Genomic DNA, 18,995 nt, shown 5'->3' on the forward strand with positions numbered 1-18,995 from the left:
TATTCCTAATTTGAGATCCTTTATGTTGATAGAGGAACGTGGTGAACTCCTTGGAAGCAATGAAGTCACTATCAACAATGAAATCCTCATGCTCCAGGAATCTGATGTCAGCCACTTCTCGAATATTCAGTTGTCCTATTGCCAAGTCTATCGGTGTATCCTCTGCATAACCAGGGGGGTAATCCTCTTGAGGAGTGAATGAAACGATGCCAGATGTTGAAGTAGGAGACATATGAGCCAAAGGCTCTGTATTCCTAATAGTATCAATGTAATCCCTAAAAAACATGAGGCGGGTTTCCCTCAAGTATTTCCAATTCATGCTCCATAAGTTTGTTGACCAACTCCAAGGGGTCTTCAATCTTTTGTAGAACGTTCTCATCCATTTTCCTTCTAAAAAGCTTCCATTTATAAGCATGTATTGCTTTCTCAAACTTTATTCACTTCACTCTGGCGTCTTCCCTGCCAATGTTCTTAATGAGGTCATCTGGTAGGTAAGATTTATGCTCTCCAGCCTTCAACTTTTATGATGATCGGGCTATCCTTATGTATCCTTCAGGATCAAAATTGGGCCTTGGATCCCCCATAGCCATGCCATAATAATCCAATTTTGTCTGCAGTAGTCCATAACTCTTTGAACTTTTCACAATAAAATCTAAAAATACTAACAACCCAGGTAAAATTGATTATTTCCCATGGCTTGTCAGATATTTTGTACTCACAATGTTTTGTACTCACATGGTCTCCCTTCGAACCCATATACCCTGAATTGTGTGCAGTCTGAAAAACAATACCAATCTCCCCAATTGTGTTCAATTGAGGGATCTTCAGCGAAATCTTTTGGTCCTAGGAATCTTTGAACCTCTGGTGCAAGGGCATGATCGCATGGGCATCCCAATAGTCTATATAATGGCTTGACAAAGAACAACTCAAAATGCTAATATTGATTATTCACATACCTTTGGTCCCATGAAGAAACCCATAGTTGCACTGGTTTTCTCATCCCAACATTGTCATATGTCCTAACACATAACTCTGTTGGTCATAACCCTTCATCTTGGCCCACATACAATAGCATATGCATAAGTAAGGAATAATGCTTGAAATGAACATTGATGACATCCCCCTTTAACTTTTCTAACCCACGATTCAAAACCTCAACCAAATAAGCAGAAAAATCGAAGAAGCGGGGGTCCTTAGACTGCAAATCGGCACAAATGACCATGGCTGCAATATCCATCAAAGGATGGGCTTTTATCCCTAGCACTTGGGCAACACAGTAATAGGTATACTTGAAATATGGATGGAAAGAGTTGACATCATAGGGAGCTTTGTCATCCTGACCTAGTGGCACTAAGGACCCTGCATTGCTAGGTCTATGTATAGGGAGTCTCCACGTTTTGTAAATGTGCTCTAGGTTAAAATATTAGCTTGTTAACTTCTTGAGGTCAATCAGTTCTTCAAATCCCTAATACAACTCGAACACGATGTCAATAACCTCCTTTGTGATTGCAAGAATTGGCTCACTAATGTAGTTATATATGGTCCTAGTTTTAGGGTCATAATTTTTTGCCAATGCCTTCATGAGCTCCACATTCATGAATACATTAGCCACAGCTAACCTTCCTAAGTTCAATCACCATAAATTGTTGATAGGTTGAGGGGCAACTCTTCTGTTGTACCCATATATGAATAATTCATACCCTCTCAATTTTGTTCATATGTCTCCAAGATCCTCAAACCGGTCCTCCAGGCCTTCCTCATCAGCTCTAATCTTCTTGGACCTCAAACTGGATGATGGCCATTGGTCAATCAGGTCTTGGGCCAAAGAACACCCTTCACTTTTCTATCTTTTAGGTTTTTCTTCTGCAGCGATAGGTTCTTTTCCCTTTTTAGTCTTATTAGTTTTAGATGATGATTCCATTTGAATTTTAAAAAAGAGGTCTGTGTGCAAACAACTTACTTGGAATTATTGAACTTTATCTGTGAATTCGCCCAATTCCTGCTTTCAGTTCGTCACCTGTGAATTCCTTAATGTTGTGTCCTTTGATGTTGATCCACTACTTATGGTGTATTTAATGGCGGTTTGGACAACGGTCACTTGGGCACACATTTGAATTTAATGGTGATATGACCTTCCCTGGGATTTGTTTTTGATTTTTGCGGCAATCAATAATCATTTCGATGAGGATATGTCTTTCGATCATTTGTTTCTTTAGTCCATCGATCTCTTTGTTTCTATTGACAATACTTTTGTTTCAAATATTACTTCGATCGAGTATGTTTTCCCTTCATCGAAATACTGTATTTGGTCCGTATGGCTATCTCCTCATTGAAACATATCTAATATCCGTTGGGTCTTATGTCAAAGAAACCTTGGGCTTCGGTGTCCTCCTTTATTTTTCCATCGAAATACTTCTTTCATCGATATCACTATGCCCCGTCGATGAATGAGTCTATTATCTCACCGAAGCTTTTCTTTATTTTCCCTTATCGTTCTTCACCGATAAAGTTACATCGGCAAAACCACGCATATCGAGAACATGCCTTTTAACCTCCTTGAAACCTATATCCGCATCGATATCCTTTATAGATGTAGCTTCCTTTTGTCTAATCGATATTATTCTTTCGATGAAAATGTTGCTTTCGGTGGGTCCTTTTTATGTTGCACCGATAGTATTATTTCATCGAGAACTTTTCCCATCGATGAAGACCCTCTCTACTTTCGATGGATAATAATTTTTTTTTTTGATAAAAATTATCATCGTCGGAATTACGACGAATACCAAGCTTCCGACCGACGAAATCGACAGACATACAATGTTCTCGTCGGTGAAATGTTCTAAAGTCATCGCACTTCTGAATCAAACGACACAAACATCCTATGAGGATGTTGTACGTGCAACAACACTTCATAGTCGGATGGTTGTCGATGTCTTCGAATGGATCGACGACACAAGTGTCAGATAAAAAACATCACCGTCGGTGCGAAGTTCCAAATCACCGTCGGCTTTGCGACAAAATCTACTGATTTTGACAACTTCTTTAACCGTCGTGATAGTTCTGATACTTAATATAAGTACAGATCCAACAACCAACAAGATGAGAGGGGGGGGGTGAATCATACAAACTTATTCAACCATAAAAACATCAGATTCAACCTTGGTAACATATATCAGTCATATAATAAAAAACTGTCAAACATGCAAACTCAAAAGCATATGAACCATATATACCTCATAACACCAGATTTAACGTGGAAACCCAAATAGGGAAAAACCACTGTGGGATTTTAGACTCACTAAGAAATATACTCTTCTAGAGTATGCTCGGTTAAAAGCAAATCCTGTTAAAGATTACAAAACACATTGCTAGATGTGACCCGGTTAAGGGATTTCCCTCAAATCTGTTAGGATCTTCACTTTGTTAGAAGTGACCTTGTCAAAGGATTTCAAACACTCAATCAGAATGTCACCTTGTTAGAGGATTTACATATAAGACTGTTAAGTCCACTCGGTTAAGAGATTTCCTGTCACTTTCACAAAATAATAGTAATACAATCTATCTGCAACTTCACATCTAAAATGCTAAAGCAGATTCTTATTTGTTCAATACAATCTAGACATAGAACTAATCTTGTCTATTTGTTGGGCATCAATACTCTGTTATTCTAACAGGTCTTCAAGCTTCTGTGCTCGGTAATCACTATGTAGCATCCCTGTGCATACACTTGCCCGCATACATTGTTTATCAATAGTTCCTTATTTATAAACAATCTTCTAACCACTTAATCTCCTTGATCACATTTCCCATGATCAATCATAGCCATCCGATCTTCAATCTTGTCCAGGTTCATTGTATCTTTTGATCTGAAAATGTTTTACCCCACCTCGGAACTTGCACATTCATCTTGGAACTTGTGTTAGGGTAATGCGGTTCAATCTGAGCTGTAGATCTTCTTGCCGACTTTCCATTGCCTTAGATTTGTTAACAAAAATTTTCTACGGCTTGCCAATCATTGATCCACTCCAGCTCATCAGCATCTTTCATTAAATATCACATGTAAACATTTAATGCATTTTGTTATAGCTCGGTTACAACTCGGTGAATACTAAACTTTACTCAGTAGACATTCTGTCTTCATTAACCGACTGTGATAACCTTAGGGTTTACCGACTAGGTTCTTTGCTTGATAACATAGTATAGTATTGACCTTTACATTTTACAACCTATGTATGATGTTAGAACAATCTAAAACATCAAGATCTCATCATTGTTTGACTCGGTAGAGTTGCCCATTGAATAACTTATCCCTTTATTCATCATATTCTTTCCTGTGTCTTTACCGACTTCTTTATAATCTTCATATCATATTTCTTAAGATATGGCAACATCATACTGAATTAGAAAATCAATTTCTTGACATCAATGACAAAATAATAATATCAAGACAGTAAAACATCTTTAATCAGTTATGTCCATAATCATCAACAACCTTCTCAATATCCTTGTAATATTGCCAACAATCTCCCCCTTTGGCATTGATGGCAAAACCAATTGATTTGACCTTTAAGAATTTGGATTGCTGTGATTCTGAAATGCTGAAATGCTCTTCCCCATACATCATACTTCTCTTTTGATTTTAGTCTTTATTTCAATCTGTAGTCTTTTTCTCAGTTTTCTCCCCCTGGGTAGCTCTTATCCTTCTTGGTCTTCTCCTTGGTCTTCTCCTTGGTCTTCTCCCCCTTTGACAACAATGCCAAAAAGAATAGAACTAAAACATAATTTCTTACTGTGAGAAGTTATTTCATGTTGTTCTCGGTCAGAGCATTTGTTTACAATTCCTGTTCCCTGTATCATTTTCTGTATTATCCCAATATTATTTCCAGTACACTTTCAGAAAAACATTCTAAAGTGTATCACTCTAGCATTAGCTCCCCAAAAGATATTCAATAGAGTCATCGAAGTGATGCTTTCATCGAACTCGGTCAGTGAGTAAAAGATAGGGGTAGGACCCCTAATTTACTTCTGAGATATTCAAAAGTGTCCTTTGGTAGTGGCTTGGTGAAGATATCAGCTATTTGTTCCTTTGTGTTAACATATTCCAACACCACTTTCTTCTCTTGAGCTTCTTCTCTAAGATAATGATATTTGATAGATATGTGCTTTGTCTTAGAGTGCATAATAGGGTTCTTTGAAATATTAATGGCACTAGTATTGTCACAAAATATAGTTATTGGCTCGGTAACTTTCTCATTTATACCTTCCAACAATTGTTTGATCCATGCAATGTTGGTACAATTCAGTGCTGCAGCAACATATTCAGCTTCGACTGTTGACTGAGAAACACATCCTTGTTTCTTGCTAAGCCAACTCACTAGTCTTTCTCCTAAGAAGAAAGCTCCCCCACTTGTGCTTTTTTTGTCATCAATGTTGCCTGCCCAATCAACATTAGTATAAACTTTTAAATCAAAATCATTTCCTTTCTGATATACTAAGCCATAATCTTCAGTGCCTTTCAAGTAGCTGAAAATTCTTTTGATTGCTATCATGTGTATTTCTTTAGGATCTGCAGAGAATCTTGCAACAATACCTACTGCATGTGCTATATCTAGCCTGCTATGAACAACATATTGTAGTTTTCCAATAATGGATCGGTAAAGTGTTTCATCAATAGATGCAGATTCATCATTCTTTGATAGTTTACAGTTTGTAGCCATAGGAGTACTTACTGGCTTTGAATCCTCCATTCCAAATTTCTTCAAGATTTCCATTATGTATTTGGATTGAGTAATGAAAATTTCATTTTTCATTTGCAGTATTTGTAAGCCTATAAAATACTTTATCTCACCAATTAATGACATCTCAAATTCTTTGCTCATTTCATTTCCAAAGTTCTTGCATAAAGAGTCATTTCCACAAAATATAATATCATCAACAAATATGGCTGAGATTAGTATTCCATTTTCATCATTCTTCATGTACATGTTGTTGTTCTCACTTGTCCTTATAAAACCAATCTTAATCAAATAAGAGTGCAATCTTTCATACCATGCTCTAGGTGCTTGTTTCAGACCATATAAAGCTTCGTTCAATTTACATACCTGATCTTTATTATTGTCTTCAACAAATCCTTCAGGTTGTTCAATGAAAACTTCTTCTTCTAATATTCCATTCAGAAATGCAGATTTTACATCCATTTGATATACCTTGAAGTTTTTGAAAGCAGCATATGCCAACAATGTTCTAACTCCTTCAAGTCTAGCAATAGGTGCAAAAGTCTCACCATAATCAATTCCTTCTTCTTGGGCATAACCTTTGCAAACCAATCTTGCTTTGTTCCGAATGACCTCACCTTTCTCATTTAGCTTGTTTCTGAAGATCCACTTTGTACCGATTACATTTTTGTCCTTCGGTCTTGGGACCAGTGTCCATGTGTCATTCTTCTTGATTTGATCAATCTCTTCAGTCATAGCATTTATCCAATCTTCACTGTTGAATGCCTCTTTCACTATTCTTGGTTCAAATTCAGATATCAAACATGTGTTTTGTCTCAGTTTGTTCCTTGTCATCACTGGATCATCCTTATCTCCTATAATCTAACTTGGTGCATGGTGTCTTCTGACATATTTGGCTAATACAGGCTCGATAGGCTTTGTATGATACTCTTCATCACTTGGTAACTGGATATCTTCCTCATTTCCTTCAACAGTTATCTCGGTAGGACTTCTCAGTTGTACATAGACAAATTCATCAGTCTTCTAGTTCTTTGGAATTCCCGTCATCAGTTCTTTCTGCAAATTCATCAATTTTCACATTTGCACGTTCTAGTATTTTGTTAGATGATTTGATCAGACATTTAAATGCTTTGCTTCTAGAAGAATATCCTAGAAATGTTCCTTCTTCACTTTTCTGATCAAACTTGCCATTTCTATCATCTTTATGAACATAGCATTTACTTCCAAAGATCTTAAAATAACTTACATTAGGTTTCCTGCCATACCAGATTTCATAAGGTGTCTTCAAAGTACCTTTCTTCAATTGAACTCGGTTCAAGGTGTAAACAGCTGTGCTTATTGCTTCTCTCCAAAATGTTTGTGGAAACTTCTTCTCAATCATCAGTGTTCTAGCACAATCCACAATAGATCTGTTTCTTCTTTCAGCTATTCCATTCTGCTGTGGAGTCCTCGATGCAGAGACTTGTCTTTTAATACATGATCATTACAAAATAGGTTGAAATCATCATATGTGAACTCTCCTCCTCTATCTAATCTAAGACATTTCAGTTGTCTTCCTGTTTCATTTTCAACTCTAGCCTTGTACCACTTAAACATTTGAAAAGCTTCTGATTTTTCTTTTAAAAACATTACTGCCATCATCCTTGAATAATCATCCACAAATAATATGAAATACTTATCACCATAATAACTTTGAACTTTCATAGGACCACAAAGATCAATGTGCACAAGATCTAAAATTCCCTTAGAGGTGTAGGACTTACTTGTAAAGCTAGATCTTGTCATCTTACCCATTTAGCATCCTCGACACATAGCATTCTCAGGTTTTTCAAGATTTGGTAGACCTCTTACTCTGTGCTTCTTACTTATCTTGATCAGATTATCAAAATTAACATGATAAAACCTTTTATGCCATAACCAGGTATTATCAATCTTTGCATGCAAACACTTGTTGTGAGTAGAGTCAAGGTGAAATGTATTACCTTTTGTTTGTGTCCTGGTAGCAGCTAACTTTCCATTCTGGTCATGAACTTTGACAATTCCTTTCTGAAATTCTATTTGGTAACCTGTGTTGTTTAGCTGTGCTACACTCAACAAATTATATTTCAAACCTTCAACCCAATAAACATAATTTCATCTTGCTTTATCAAGAAGTGTTATGGATCCTTTACCTCTTACCGGACATGGTGCATCATTACCAAATCTAACACAGCCTCCATCATAATCTTCTAACATAACAAACTTGTGTTTATCTCCTGTCATATGATGTGAGCATCCACTATCTATAATCCAAGAATCATTAGTGTTTATGTGAGATATTAGGGATTTTTCTTTATACCTTTCTTCATCTGATCCATCCTTGATAGCCACATAAACAACTTCCTCTGTATCAGTCTCATCTGATTTATCATCTTCAGATTCCTCATCAGCAATTAAGCATGTCTTTCTATCTCTTCTTCTGAAGTCTCGGTGTCCTCTGTAATGATTATCTTTCTGTCTGTCTTCTCGGTAATCTCTCTTTTCAGTGAAATCTTTGTCAGGACAGTTAGAAGCCATATGTCCAATCTTATCACAATTGAAACATTTCAAAGGTAGTTTTCCTTTATACTTACCTTTGGCTCTCGGTAACCTTTTGGCCAATAGTGCTTCAAATTCTTCTTGCTTTTTGATTTCTTCATACAGTTTATGTACCTCCTCCATGTTCTTTCGAAATCTTTCACTTGCTCCACTGTGATCTCCTTCAGAGTACTTATACATTCTCTTATTGTAATCATTAGATTCATTCAGATGAAAAGAACTAAATGCAGATTCAACTTTATTTACCGACGACCCACTGTTATCAAAATTACTTAACTCAAATGCATGTAGCTTACCAATAGTAGCATCCATGAAAACTGACATATTAGGTACATACCTCAATTCATTGATTGCAGAGACTCGGATTGCATAGGCAGGTAGAAGGGTTCTTAACAACTTACTTGTCACATCCTTTTCTTCAATAGTTCCTCCTACTCCCTTGATTTGATTTACAATCTCCTTTAGTCTTGTACTGTACTGGGTTATGTTCTCACCTTCATTCATCCTCATAGATTCAAGTTGTCCTCTTAGACTATCAACTTTTGCTCTTTGAACATGTTCATCTCCTCCATATACAAATATGAGCTTAGTCCACATTGCCTTTGCATCATTGCAGCCTTCTAGATCATTAAACTCAGAATCGGTCAATGCAGATGTTATTTCAATCATTGCTTGAATGTGTTCTTGCTTTGCCTTTATCTCTTCCATAGTCAATGGATAGGTGCTCGATGCAACAAAATCATTCTCCAGATAGTATAAAGCATATTCTCCAACTCTTGATAGATGTAGCTTCATCCTTTTCTGCCATGTAGAGAAACTTGACTTATTCAGCTTAGGTGCATCCCTCTTATACATCTTTGGATCTTTAACTCAAGTGCCTTTAAACTTTCGTTTCAGAGTCCAAAGCTCTGATACCAATTGATAGTTTTGATACTTAATATAAGTACAGATCCAACAACCAACAAGATGAGAGGGGGGGTGAATCATACAAACTTATTCATCCATAAAAACATTAGATTCAACCTTGGTAACATATATCAGTCATATAATAAAAAACTATCAAACATGCAAACTCAAAAGCATATGAACAATATAAACCTCATAACACCAGATTTAACATGGAAACCCAAATAGGGAAAAACCACTGTGGGATTTCAGACCCACTAAGAAATATACTCTTCTAGAGTATGCTCGGTTAAAAGCAAATCCTGTTAAAGATTACAAAACACATTGCTAGATGTGACCTGGTTAAAGGATTTCCCTTAGATCTATTATGATCTTCACTTTGTTAGAAGTGACCTTGTCAAAGGATTTCAAACACTCAATCAGAATGTCACCTTGTTAGAGGATTTACATATAAGACTGTTAAGTCCACTCGGTTAAGAGATTTCCTGTCACTTTCACAAAATAACAATAATACAATCTATCTGCAACTTCACATCTAAAATGCTAAAGCAGATTCTTATTTGTTCAATACAATCTAGACATAGAACTAATCTTGTCTATCTGTTGGGCATCAATACTCTATTATTCTAACAGGTCTTCAAGCTTCTGTGCTCAGTAATCACTATGTAGCATCCCTGTGCATACACTTGCCCGCATACATTGTTTATCAACAGTTCCTTATTTATAAACAATCTTCTAACCGCTTAATCTCCTTGATCACATTTCCCATGATCAATCATAGCCATCCGATCTTCAATCTTGTCCAGGTTCATTGTATCTTTCGATTTGAAAACGTTTTACCCCACCTTGGAACTTGCACATTCATCTTGGAACTTGTGTTAGGGTAATGCGGTTCAATCTGAGTTGTAGATCTTCTTGCCGACTTTCCATTGCCTTAGATTCGTTAACAAACTTTTTCTACGGCTTACCAATCATTGATCCGCTCCAGCTCATCAGCATCTTTCATTAAATATCACATGTAAACATTTAATGCATTATGTTATAGCTCGGTTACAACTCGGTGAATACTAAACTTTACTCAGTAGACATTCTGTCTTCATTAACCGACTGTGATAACCTTAGGGTTTACCGACTAGGTTCTTTGCTTGATAACATAGTATAGTATTGACCTTTACATTTTACAACATATGTATGATGTTAGAACAATCTAAAACATCAAGATCTCATCATTGTCTGACTCGGTAGAGTTGCCCATTGAATAACTTATCCCTTTATTCATCATATTCTTTCCCGTGTCTTTACCGACTTCTTTATAATCTTCATATCATATTTCTTAAGATATGGCAACATCATACTGAATTAGAAAATCAATTTCTTGACATCAATGACAAAATAATAATATCAAGATAGTAAAACATATTTAATCAGTTATGTCCATAATCATCAACAACCTTCTCAATATCCTTGTAATATTGCCAACATGTCGTAGAGTCCATTGGATTGTCATATTTCCGACGGGCATGGCATCGTCGACCAATCCGACGTTGAGTTTTCGATGGTTGATTTTGTCGGCACTCCGATGAAAATTCATCAGAAATCCGACAAACGACCATCAGAAATCAGCTCCGAATGTACTAGTGCCTATAGGAGAGTTCAACCCATTATTTCAAATGATGAATCATCTACTTCTAATGGGGATATTGTTGATCTAGTTGAGAGTAAGCTCCACATTATAGATATTGTTGATCTTGTCTACTTAAGATGCCAACATTGTTTTCAATTTGTTAGATTATGAGATTAGCATTGCTGATGTTGTGCCATAATCTAGTAAAAAATTGTGGAATTGCACTCAATTCTTATGTAGGATAATTATACACTTATTCTCTATGGTGTTAGTTGGAGCATTAATTTTTTGTACCTACGATTTCTCCTTCTAATTAAGATACTAATAATAGTCACTGAGACCACCTAATATGCAACTTGATATATTGTCTCTTGTTGATTATACATTTATACTTGAGTTGTAAGTTGAAAACTTGAATGAGTTGCTTGCAAAACTTTCTCCATCAATTTGAAAACCTAAAAGGGTGGCTTGATGGAGACTTGTGACAAAACCTCTTTTAGAAAGCATTTTACTCATTCTTTGTTTGAATTTGCATTCTACATAATTGAAAGAGTACATAAAAGGTTCACACAGTTGAAATTGAGGATTATTGTGTGTTGTTGTGTAGTGATTTTAATATGCGAAATACACTATCTACTTTTAAGGACAACTTAGGATAAAAGGAGAGTACGACTAGGGACTTTCTTAGTTGATTCAAGTTATATGTTTGCTTTCCATTGTAGAAAATTCCTTAGAAGACTTCTTTGAGCTTTGTCTATATCACACCTTACTCTCAATATTGTAGGGAAAAGTTTATTAATGAATGAAAGTCCGAGAGAATATCAAAGGGAATGTTTATGTTGATAATAATTCTATAGTGAGCATTCTTTTGGTTTTGGGAAGCTATTTTATAAAATTTTTGGTTCATAAAATGAACCCTTCTAGATACATCATTAAGAAATAATAATAATAAAAAGACAAAATGATCTTATTTGGCTTAAAAATTAGAATTATTTTACCATCTTCTTTTTATTATGTTTTTGATTAAGAAAGCAACAAAAACAAGGGTGCTGACCCTTTATACAACAACTCGAAGGCAGTAAGAGACAACAAAACACGAGGCAAACCCCAAAAAAACATAGTCGAATAGGCCAAAGAAAACCTTGTCAAACCAGTAAACAACCAAAACCCCAATCAAGGAAGGGGAGAGACCCCCGCACCTAGACAAGAAGGGGTTTGGGGGAGGGGGGGAGACTTCATATTTTGCCTGCAACAAACCATAGTCCAAATAATATTGTCATTAGGACCATCTAAGGATAGATCAATTGGGGAGGATTCCGTTGGAACATAATGAGAGAGTTGTTGCAGAACAACATGCTGCAATATTAGAAAACTAAAGGTAAACAACAATAATGGAAGCTTAAATCTACTATAAATCTGAAACATAAGTGTTAACCATATGGAGTTTAAATGAGCAATAACAATGAAAACTTATCATCATAGGAAGTTGAACACATAACACTGAAACCCTTTCAAGAAAAATACTCAAACAAGAAGAGAGACTAAGATCTATAATATCTTCAAAAGGGGATTACATAAAATCCCTCCTTTCTCCTCTTCAATCTTCAATCCTTCAACACCTGTAAACAAATTTTTATCACTTTTAACACACACACACACCTTAAGGGCTATTTATATAAAAATTTCTCCTCCCAAATGAGGCATCCAAGTTGGTTACCATGGATAAATCCAAGCATTTATTGCATAGGATAAAGTAGATTACAACCAATTTACTCACCTACTTGATTTGGATACTTGGTTGTTTATAATTTCTAAATAGTTTTATGGTTATTGTTTATAACCACAAGTAGTTTTATCTTTAATAATAGCTGCCCAAAATTAATAAACAACCTTATAACAACCCTCTTAGGAAGTTGAATTCCTTTAACAACCTTGTCCTTCAAGACTCCCTTTCAATAAATAGTAAATCACTTTTGATAAGAAACCAGTTACCAACTCTTGATAAACATTTAGTTACCCTACTAGTGAAACTTATTTACCAATGGTAAAACATTGATGATAAAAATATTTATTATTGATGGTGAATCCTTCATGCCTTATGAATGATTTACAAACAAATATTAAGAGTAATTAAATACATAAGATTTACAAGGTTGATGACACCTTAATCTTAATATATTATGCTTTTTTTTCTCTCTCTTAATAAGAAGTATATTAATAGAATCTTTGAAGAAAATAATCTAAAAACATATCTTAGGTTAAATTGAACATCCAAATTTTAAATATTTTTAACTAACATTGATTATTTTTTATTTTAGTTTTAAATTAAAATTTATCGCTTCCCACAATGGATTTGTCCTAAAAATAACAAATAGTTGAATTCTCACTCCTCTAGAATTAATAAGAATTAATATTAATTAGCTTTCAAAGATAATCCAACTATTATAGAGATTGGTGGAATTAATAAGTTGGACATGACAACATGTTTGTAGGATTGTTTCTTGATTATTTTGTGGGTATTTAAAATGAATAATGAGTTAACGGATTAAATTCAATAAATTTATTTTGTTATTTAATATATCTACGACAAACTTATAGTCAAATGAGACTCAATGCTTACACTTAATGTTGTGATATATAATTTCATTTTAATGATATATAATTCTATTTTAAATTAGATATAAAAGGACCTATTTGAAGAGAATACACCATTACCTTGAGTAGTCAATGGAATTTCTCTCCAACATTATGTGTGTTTAGAGGCCATGTTATGATCTAAATATCTATTATATAGAATACTATTAGAGTAAAAATAAAAATACACAACTCTTGTTGCACAATGGGTACTCTTATATCATAATGTACAATATATTTAGAAATAGACAAAACTTGAGGCACAATTGCACTAGATAAAATAGTTCTTAAGGAAGCTCTCAAAGATTTATCCACCTATGAGATCCAAACATGTTGAGTATAATATTGAATGAATATGATAGCTTCCAATGTCAATCAAATTTAAATACTTTGGATGCAAAGAGTGTCTAATTAAAGAAATTTATATAAAAATTTGTTGCAATGGTTGCTACTTGTTTATGTAAATTTGAATTATAAAATAACATTAATGTATGATTAAATCATATACTATTCCTTAAAATAAATAAACTACTCACAAGGATCTCCAAACTTAAAAGAAAAAAAATGCCACATTATTTACTAAATATAAGTGATTCCCCATCCATAAATATTTTATGATTATACATGTAGTTATATATGTTTGCAATTGACACTCATCCGGTAAGGCAAATGGCATTTAGGGTTGTCATTGATGGCAACTCATCTTTAGGTGCAAATATTTTCTATCGGGATTCATTGATTTATCATTTTGCTTTGAATGGATCAGCCGGTATTCACTACACAGAACTGGTTATACACTTTGCTTTACAACTGGTTGTCTTGGTCCCGATAACGTGTATTTGGAACCCAGTTAAGGATAGGACCCGGTTAAGATGCCTTGTGACCCTGATAATTTCTTTCATGGAATTTATGGTAGTGTGTGTAGGTCGACATGGTCATCAGAATTATGCATGATATACCTTATGATCCGACAACCAATAGGTTTATAATTCTTCATTGAGGCCGACATGTTCAACAAGTTAAAAGGATATTTAAGGAGATCTTTTAGTGATGGATTTAATGAGAGTTGGAATGTGATTTTGGCTGCGAATAAGTCGGAAATTGATCGTATGCTTTTTGGTCAGTGAAAGGAAGCCTTTGTGCATTGTTTCACGTGAGCAGTCTCAACCGGTAGTTGAATAGGGCAGAACAGAGTATCAGTAAACCGGTACATATAGAGGGTTAACAGAGCTTAAACCAGAACTTATCCAGCATGGTCAAATGCATCTTATGAGTTTATTTTTGTTTGTAACCATTATGTAATGTTGTGTAAGTCAGTGATACTTCCATTTGAGCAGTGAGCTTGATTGCATGTGCAATCCCCTGTATGTAATATTTGTATACCTTGATCAAGTATATAGATATTATGGGTATCAACCCCACTGTGGTTTTTCCCTTTGTAGGGTTTTCCACGTATAAATATTGGTGTTATGGTGTTGCTTCTTTATGTGTTATTTGGTTTATGCACTTTAATTTCATTTATTGTTAACTGGTTCATAAACAATAAGTTCAAAATTAGTTTTACCGGTAGAACACAAATTCACCCCCCCTCTCACTGTTCTTGGATTCCAACAATTGGTATCAGAGCCTAGTTCCTCAGAAGAAGTTTAACCACTTGAGGAAGATCTAGAACTTGGAATCAATGGAAACCGGTCCGCAACAACAACTTCAACATGCTCTTGAGGATCTTGATAATGAATAGAGGGAAAAAAGTAAACTGAAGAATGTACTGATGCAAGCCAGAGAACACATAATTTCATTGCAAGGAAATCTTTCAGCTGTTCAAGCCAAGAAGAAGGAACTCTATGATCAACTGCATAATCAAAGTAGTGATGAAGAAGATGCCTTGAAAGATCAATGTCAGAAACTCACTCAGGAGAACACTATCTTGAAGAATGAGATGCAAGCCCTAACCATGAGAATGTGCAAGGAGATTCAAGACAGAAAGAAGAATGAAGAAAACCTAGCTCAAGCATTGAAGGACAGATCTGATGAATGCAATAGACTAACACATGAGAATGAATGTTGAAACTTGAGTTGATCCAGTCCTGAAATAATAAACAGGAACTTGAGAGACATATCATAATCATGAGAGATGATTTAGTCACCGCAAATGAGTACAAGGACAAATTCAAAGCCAGCTCTACAAAAATTGACGAACTGCTGAAGAGTCAGAGAGATGCTAATGACAAGAGAGGTCTTGGTTATGAAGAAGGAGAAAGCTCTGGTACTGCGCAACAAGATCAATCATCTGGTTAGAAGCAGAATCATGCCAACAACTGAAACCAAAAATTACCGGTAAGATAGCCTAATGCTCACAAATTCAATGGTACATGCTTTGTTTGCAATAAATATGGTCATATAGCAAGTCAATGCATAAATAGGAATAATCAGAACAATGCATCAGTTGCCGGTCTTGGAAATGTAAGATGTCATGCAAGTAGTAGATTTGGACATATGGCTAACCAATGTAAATCAAAAGAATATCAAGGGTTTAACAAAGAAATTCAGAAGAACAATATTGTTTGTTATGCATGCAACAAGATTGGACATATTGCTAAATATTGCAAGAGTAAGTACCCACCGATAACTAATGGAAAAGCAGATGAGAAGGGAAAGGAAAAGGAAGAAGATATCATAGAACAACATGAAAAAATATGGGTAAGGAGATCAGACACACAACCAGCAGAACAACCGGTAGAACCATTAGGTCCTGCACCGGAAGTAGGAACAACCGGTAACTAAGGCACTTTGCCTTAGGGGTAGGCAAGTCATTGAAGATCATGCGGAAACCCCAGATTAGATCTGTGGTCAAATAATTTTGATTGTGGATGGGTACTCAGGCAATTTTAGGTGTTTATCGGAACCTACTTGCAGATTATGTGATCCGATTAGACTTACCGACAACATTTATGACAGTGGTAAATTAGGGTTAATGGCGATAATAGGAGAAAAGTTAAGTTATTTTCTTCACACAATGATCAAGCATTCAAGAGAGCAATTTCCAAAGAAATTCAAGAGTCCAAGGCAATTTGTGCAAACATCTACACTCAAAGGCAATTTCATCATCTGACAATATCTTGAGGTATTTACCGTTTGTAAAAACCCTAGTTTCGACACTTCTTTGGTAAATCATGGCTTCTTCATCCAATGTTGATACTCCTTTGGTGGTGGAAATCAAGAACTTCTCCCGCCCTGAATTCAAGAAGCACCCTTTCAAATCCCTTTTGGATGATCTGGTGTGAGTATTCTCAAGTGTCTGCCATGGTGTTCTTCACATTGAAGACATTAGGGCATACATTCACTGTGACATTGAGGAGCTCAAGGGTTATGAATTGTCCTGCATTTTCACTGAGAAACTCATTACAGAAAACCAGTTGAAGCCAAAATTTGCCCATTTGTAGAAGAAGGGTTTTACCCAATTTATGGATTTTCCGACATTCAATGAAGTTGAATGGGTCCGATATATACTCAGCCGCATTCATGAAGAATTAATTTGGTTGGACTAGCCCTACAAGATCACCAATGAAGTCATCAAGAACATCACCTGCCTACATAAGGTTGGAGGTCTACCCAACCCTAGGTCTAAACTCTCCAACATTGAACTTTGAAAACTCACCGACACCACCTTCGATGGTTGTTCGATGAGGGTTGATGATATAAAAGATATTGATGTCAAATTTGCAGCTATGATAATTAGATACAAAGTTTACCAATCAAACCAGCTGAACTTTGTCTTCATAACATTCTTATTTCTCATCAAATGGTGAAGGAGGACACACACTATGATCTCTATAGTGTGATACTGGAGGAGTTGATGAAAAAAAATTTAGAAAATTAAATAGGAGAAGAAAAATACTTTTCGGTATGGATCTTTTATTATCTGCTTAGCATTCTAATTTTTGAATACTGTTCCCAGTTTTGGTAAGATACAGTGGGATTTTGATCGGCTAGTAGCCACATAGATAGCCCAAATTTTGGATAGCCAAGGGGATAAACAACAAAAGGCCAACTTATGGGCATTTTTGGAAACTTTTCAGGAAGAAATGAAAAATAGGGCTAGAATTCCTAAATCTATAGTAGAAAAATATAAAGATACTATATGCTTTATGATGAATAAAGATAAGTGTATGATGGAAGCAATCCAACATAGCATAGTCTGGATTATGCAGATGGGACATGAGGTGGATGAGGCCACACTGGATGCTTATGCATAATATCTATTGCAAGCACTAGTTGATGAAAAAGAAGAAAAATTTGGTACAACCCAGGAGAAAGGGTTAAAGGTTCACCAAGAATAAGTTGCACAGACAATTAGAAGAAAAATGACTAAGGTTGCAATAGAGAACTTAATAAGTGAAGGTCATGACAGGGCTAAAGTTGAACACAAGGTCAAAATTCTTGAAGCCCAAAGGAAAGAAAAAATGAAACAGGTGAGGAAGGAAGAGAGGGAAGCTAAAAAGGAAGCTTAGACCACTCACAATGTGGTCCCGGTATCTATAGAGACTTCCAAGCAACCAGAAGCATCATCAGGTGAGCCTGCTAGTCCTAAGCCGACCAAATCAGTCAAGAGAAAAAAAAAAGGTGGCTAGGTAGTATATGACAATATCTTTGGAGGAGACCAAATCAGACGAAGAGATCAAGGAAGCTCCAAAGAAGAAAGCCATTTTTGCAAGGGTGGTAAGGGAGAAGAAGGAAGAGAAGAAGAAATAATCGGCTAAGGAGCCTCCCTAGAAATCACCCAAGGTCACCATTGTACATAAATGCAAGCCAAAGTCTGATGAGCAGTCTAAACTGAAAGCCAAAAAAAGAATTGGTAAGAAGAAATTAGATGCTCAAGACATGATTGATCAAATAATTAATGATGGTAATTTGGACAATATTTGTATATTATTTGATGAATTTGATGAGAAGGGTAAGAAGAAGATTGAGGAATCTATTCTTTTATATCTTGATTCTTTCAGTAGAGCATTAATTGAGTTAGAGAAAATTTTGTCTAAGGAATTAAATAAACTGGAGGCCATAAAATTACATGCTCAAACTTTGGACCGACAAATGAAAGAGATAGAATTAGTCAATCTCTATCCGTCAATAACCCCTCTAGAGATTACCGATTTAATAAATAAAACAGGTTCATCATAATTCAATCCAAAGCACTGGATAAATAATTTAATATTAGAAAGATTTGAGGGAATCCAGAAGGAGACCATAGATATTTGGGTCAGAATTCTTTTGAGTTTAGGATATGAGTTGAGCCCCATTTTTGTTCAGTCACAAAGTATTCAATTTCCAGGGGACTAGCAACTGACAGAAACAAAGGAATAAAATGTAAATACTGATCCACTGGCTAACACTCCATCGGTTACTACTGTACCGGCTAGTGAGTCCAATTTCGCAGCAGAGGATACCCCAACAGATAATGTACATGATACAAAGGTTAATATTGATAAGGAAGAGGATACAAGAAATAAGGTTGTTGA

This window comes from Cryptomeria japonica, chromosome 7 (assembly GCF_030272615.1).
Source record: "Cryptomeria japonica chromosome 7, Sugi_1.0, whole genome shotgun sequence".
Lineage (NCBI taxonomy): Eukaryota > Viridiplantae > Streptophyta > Pinopsida > Cupressales > Cupressaceae > Cryptomeria > Cryptomeria japonica.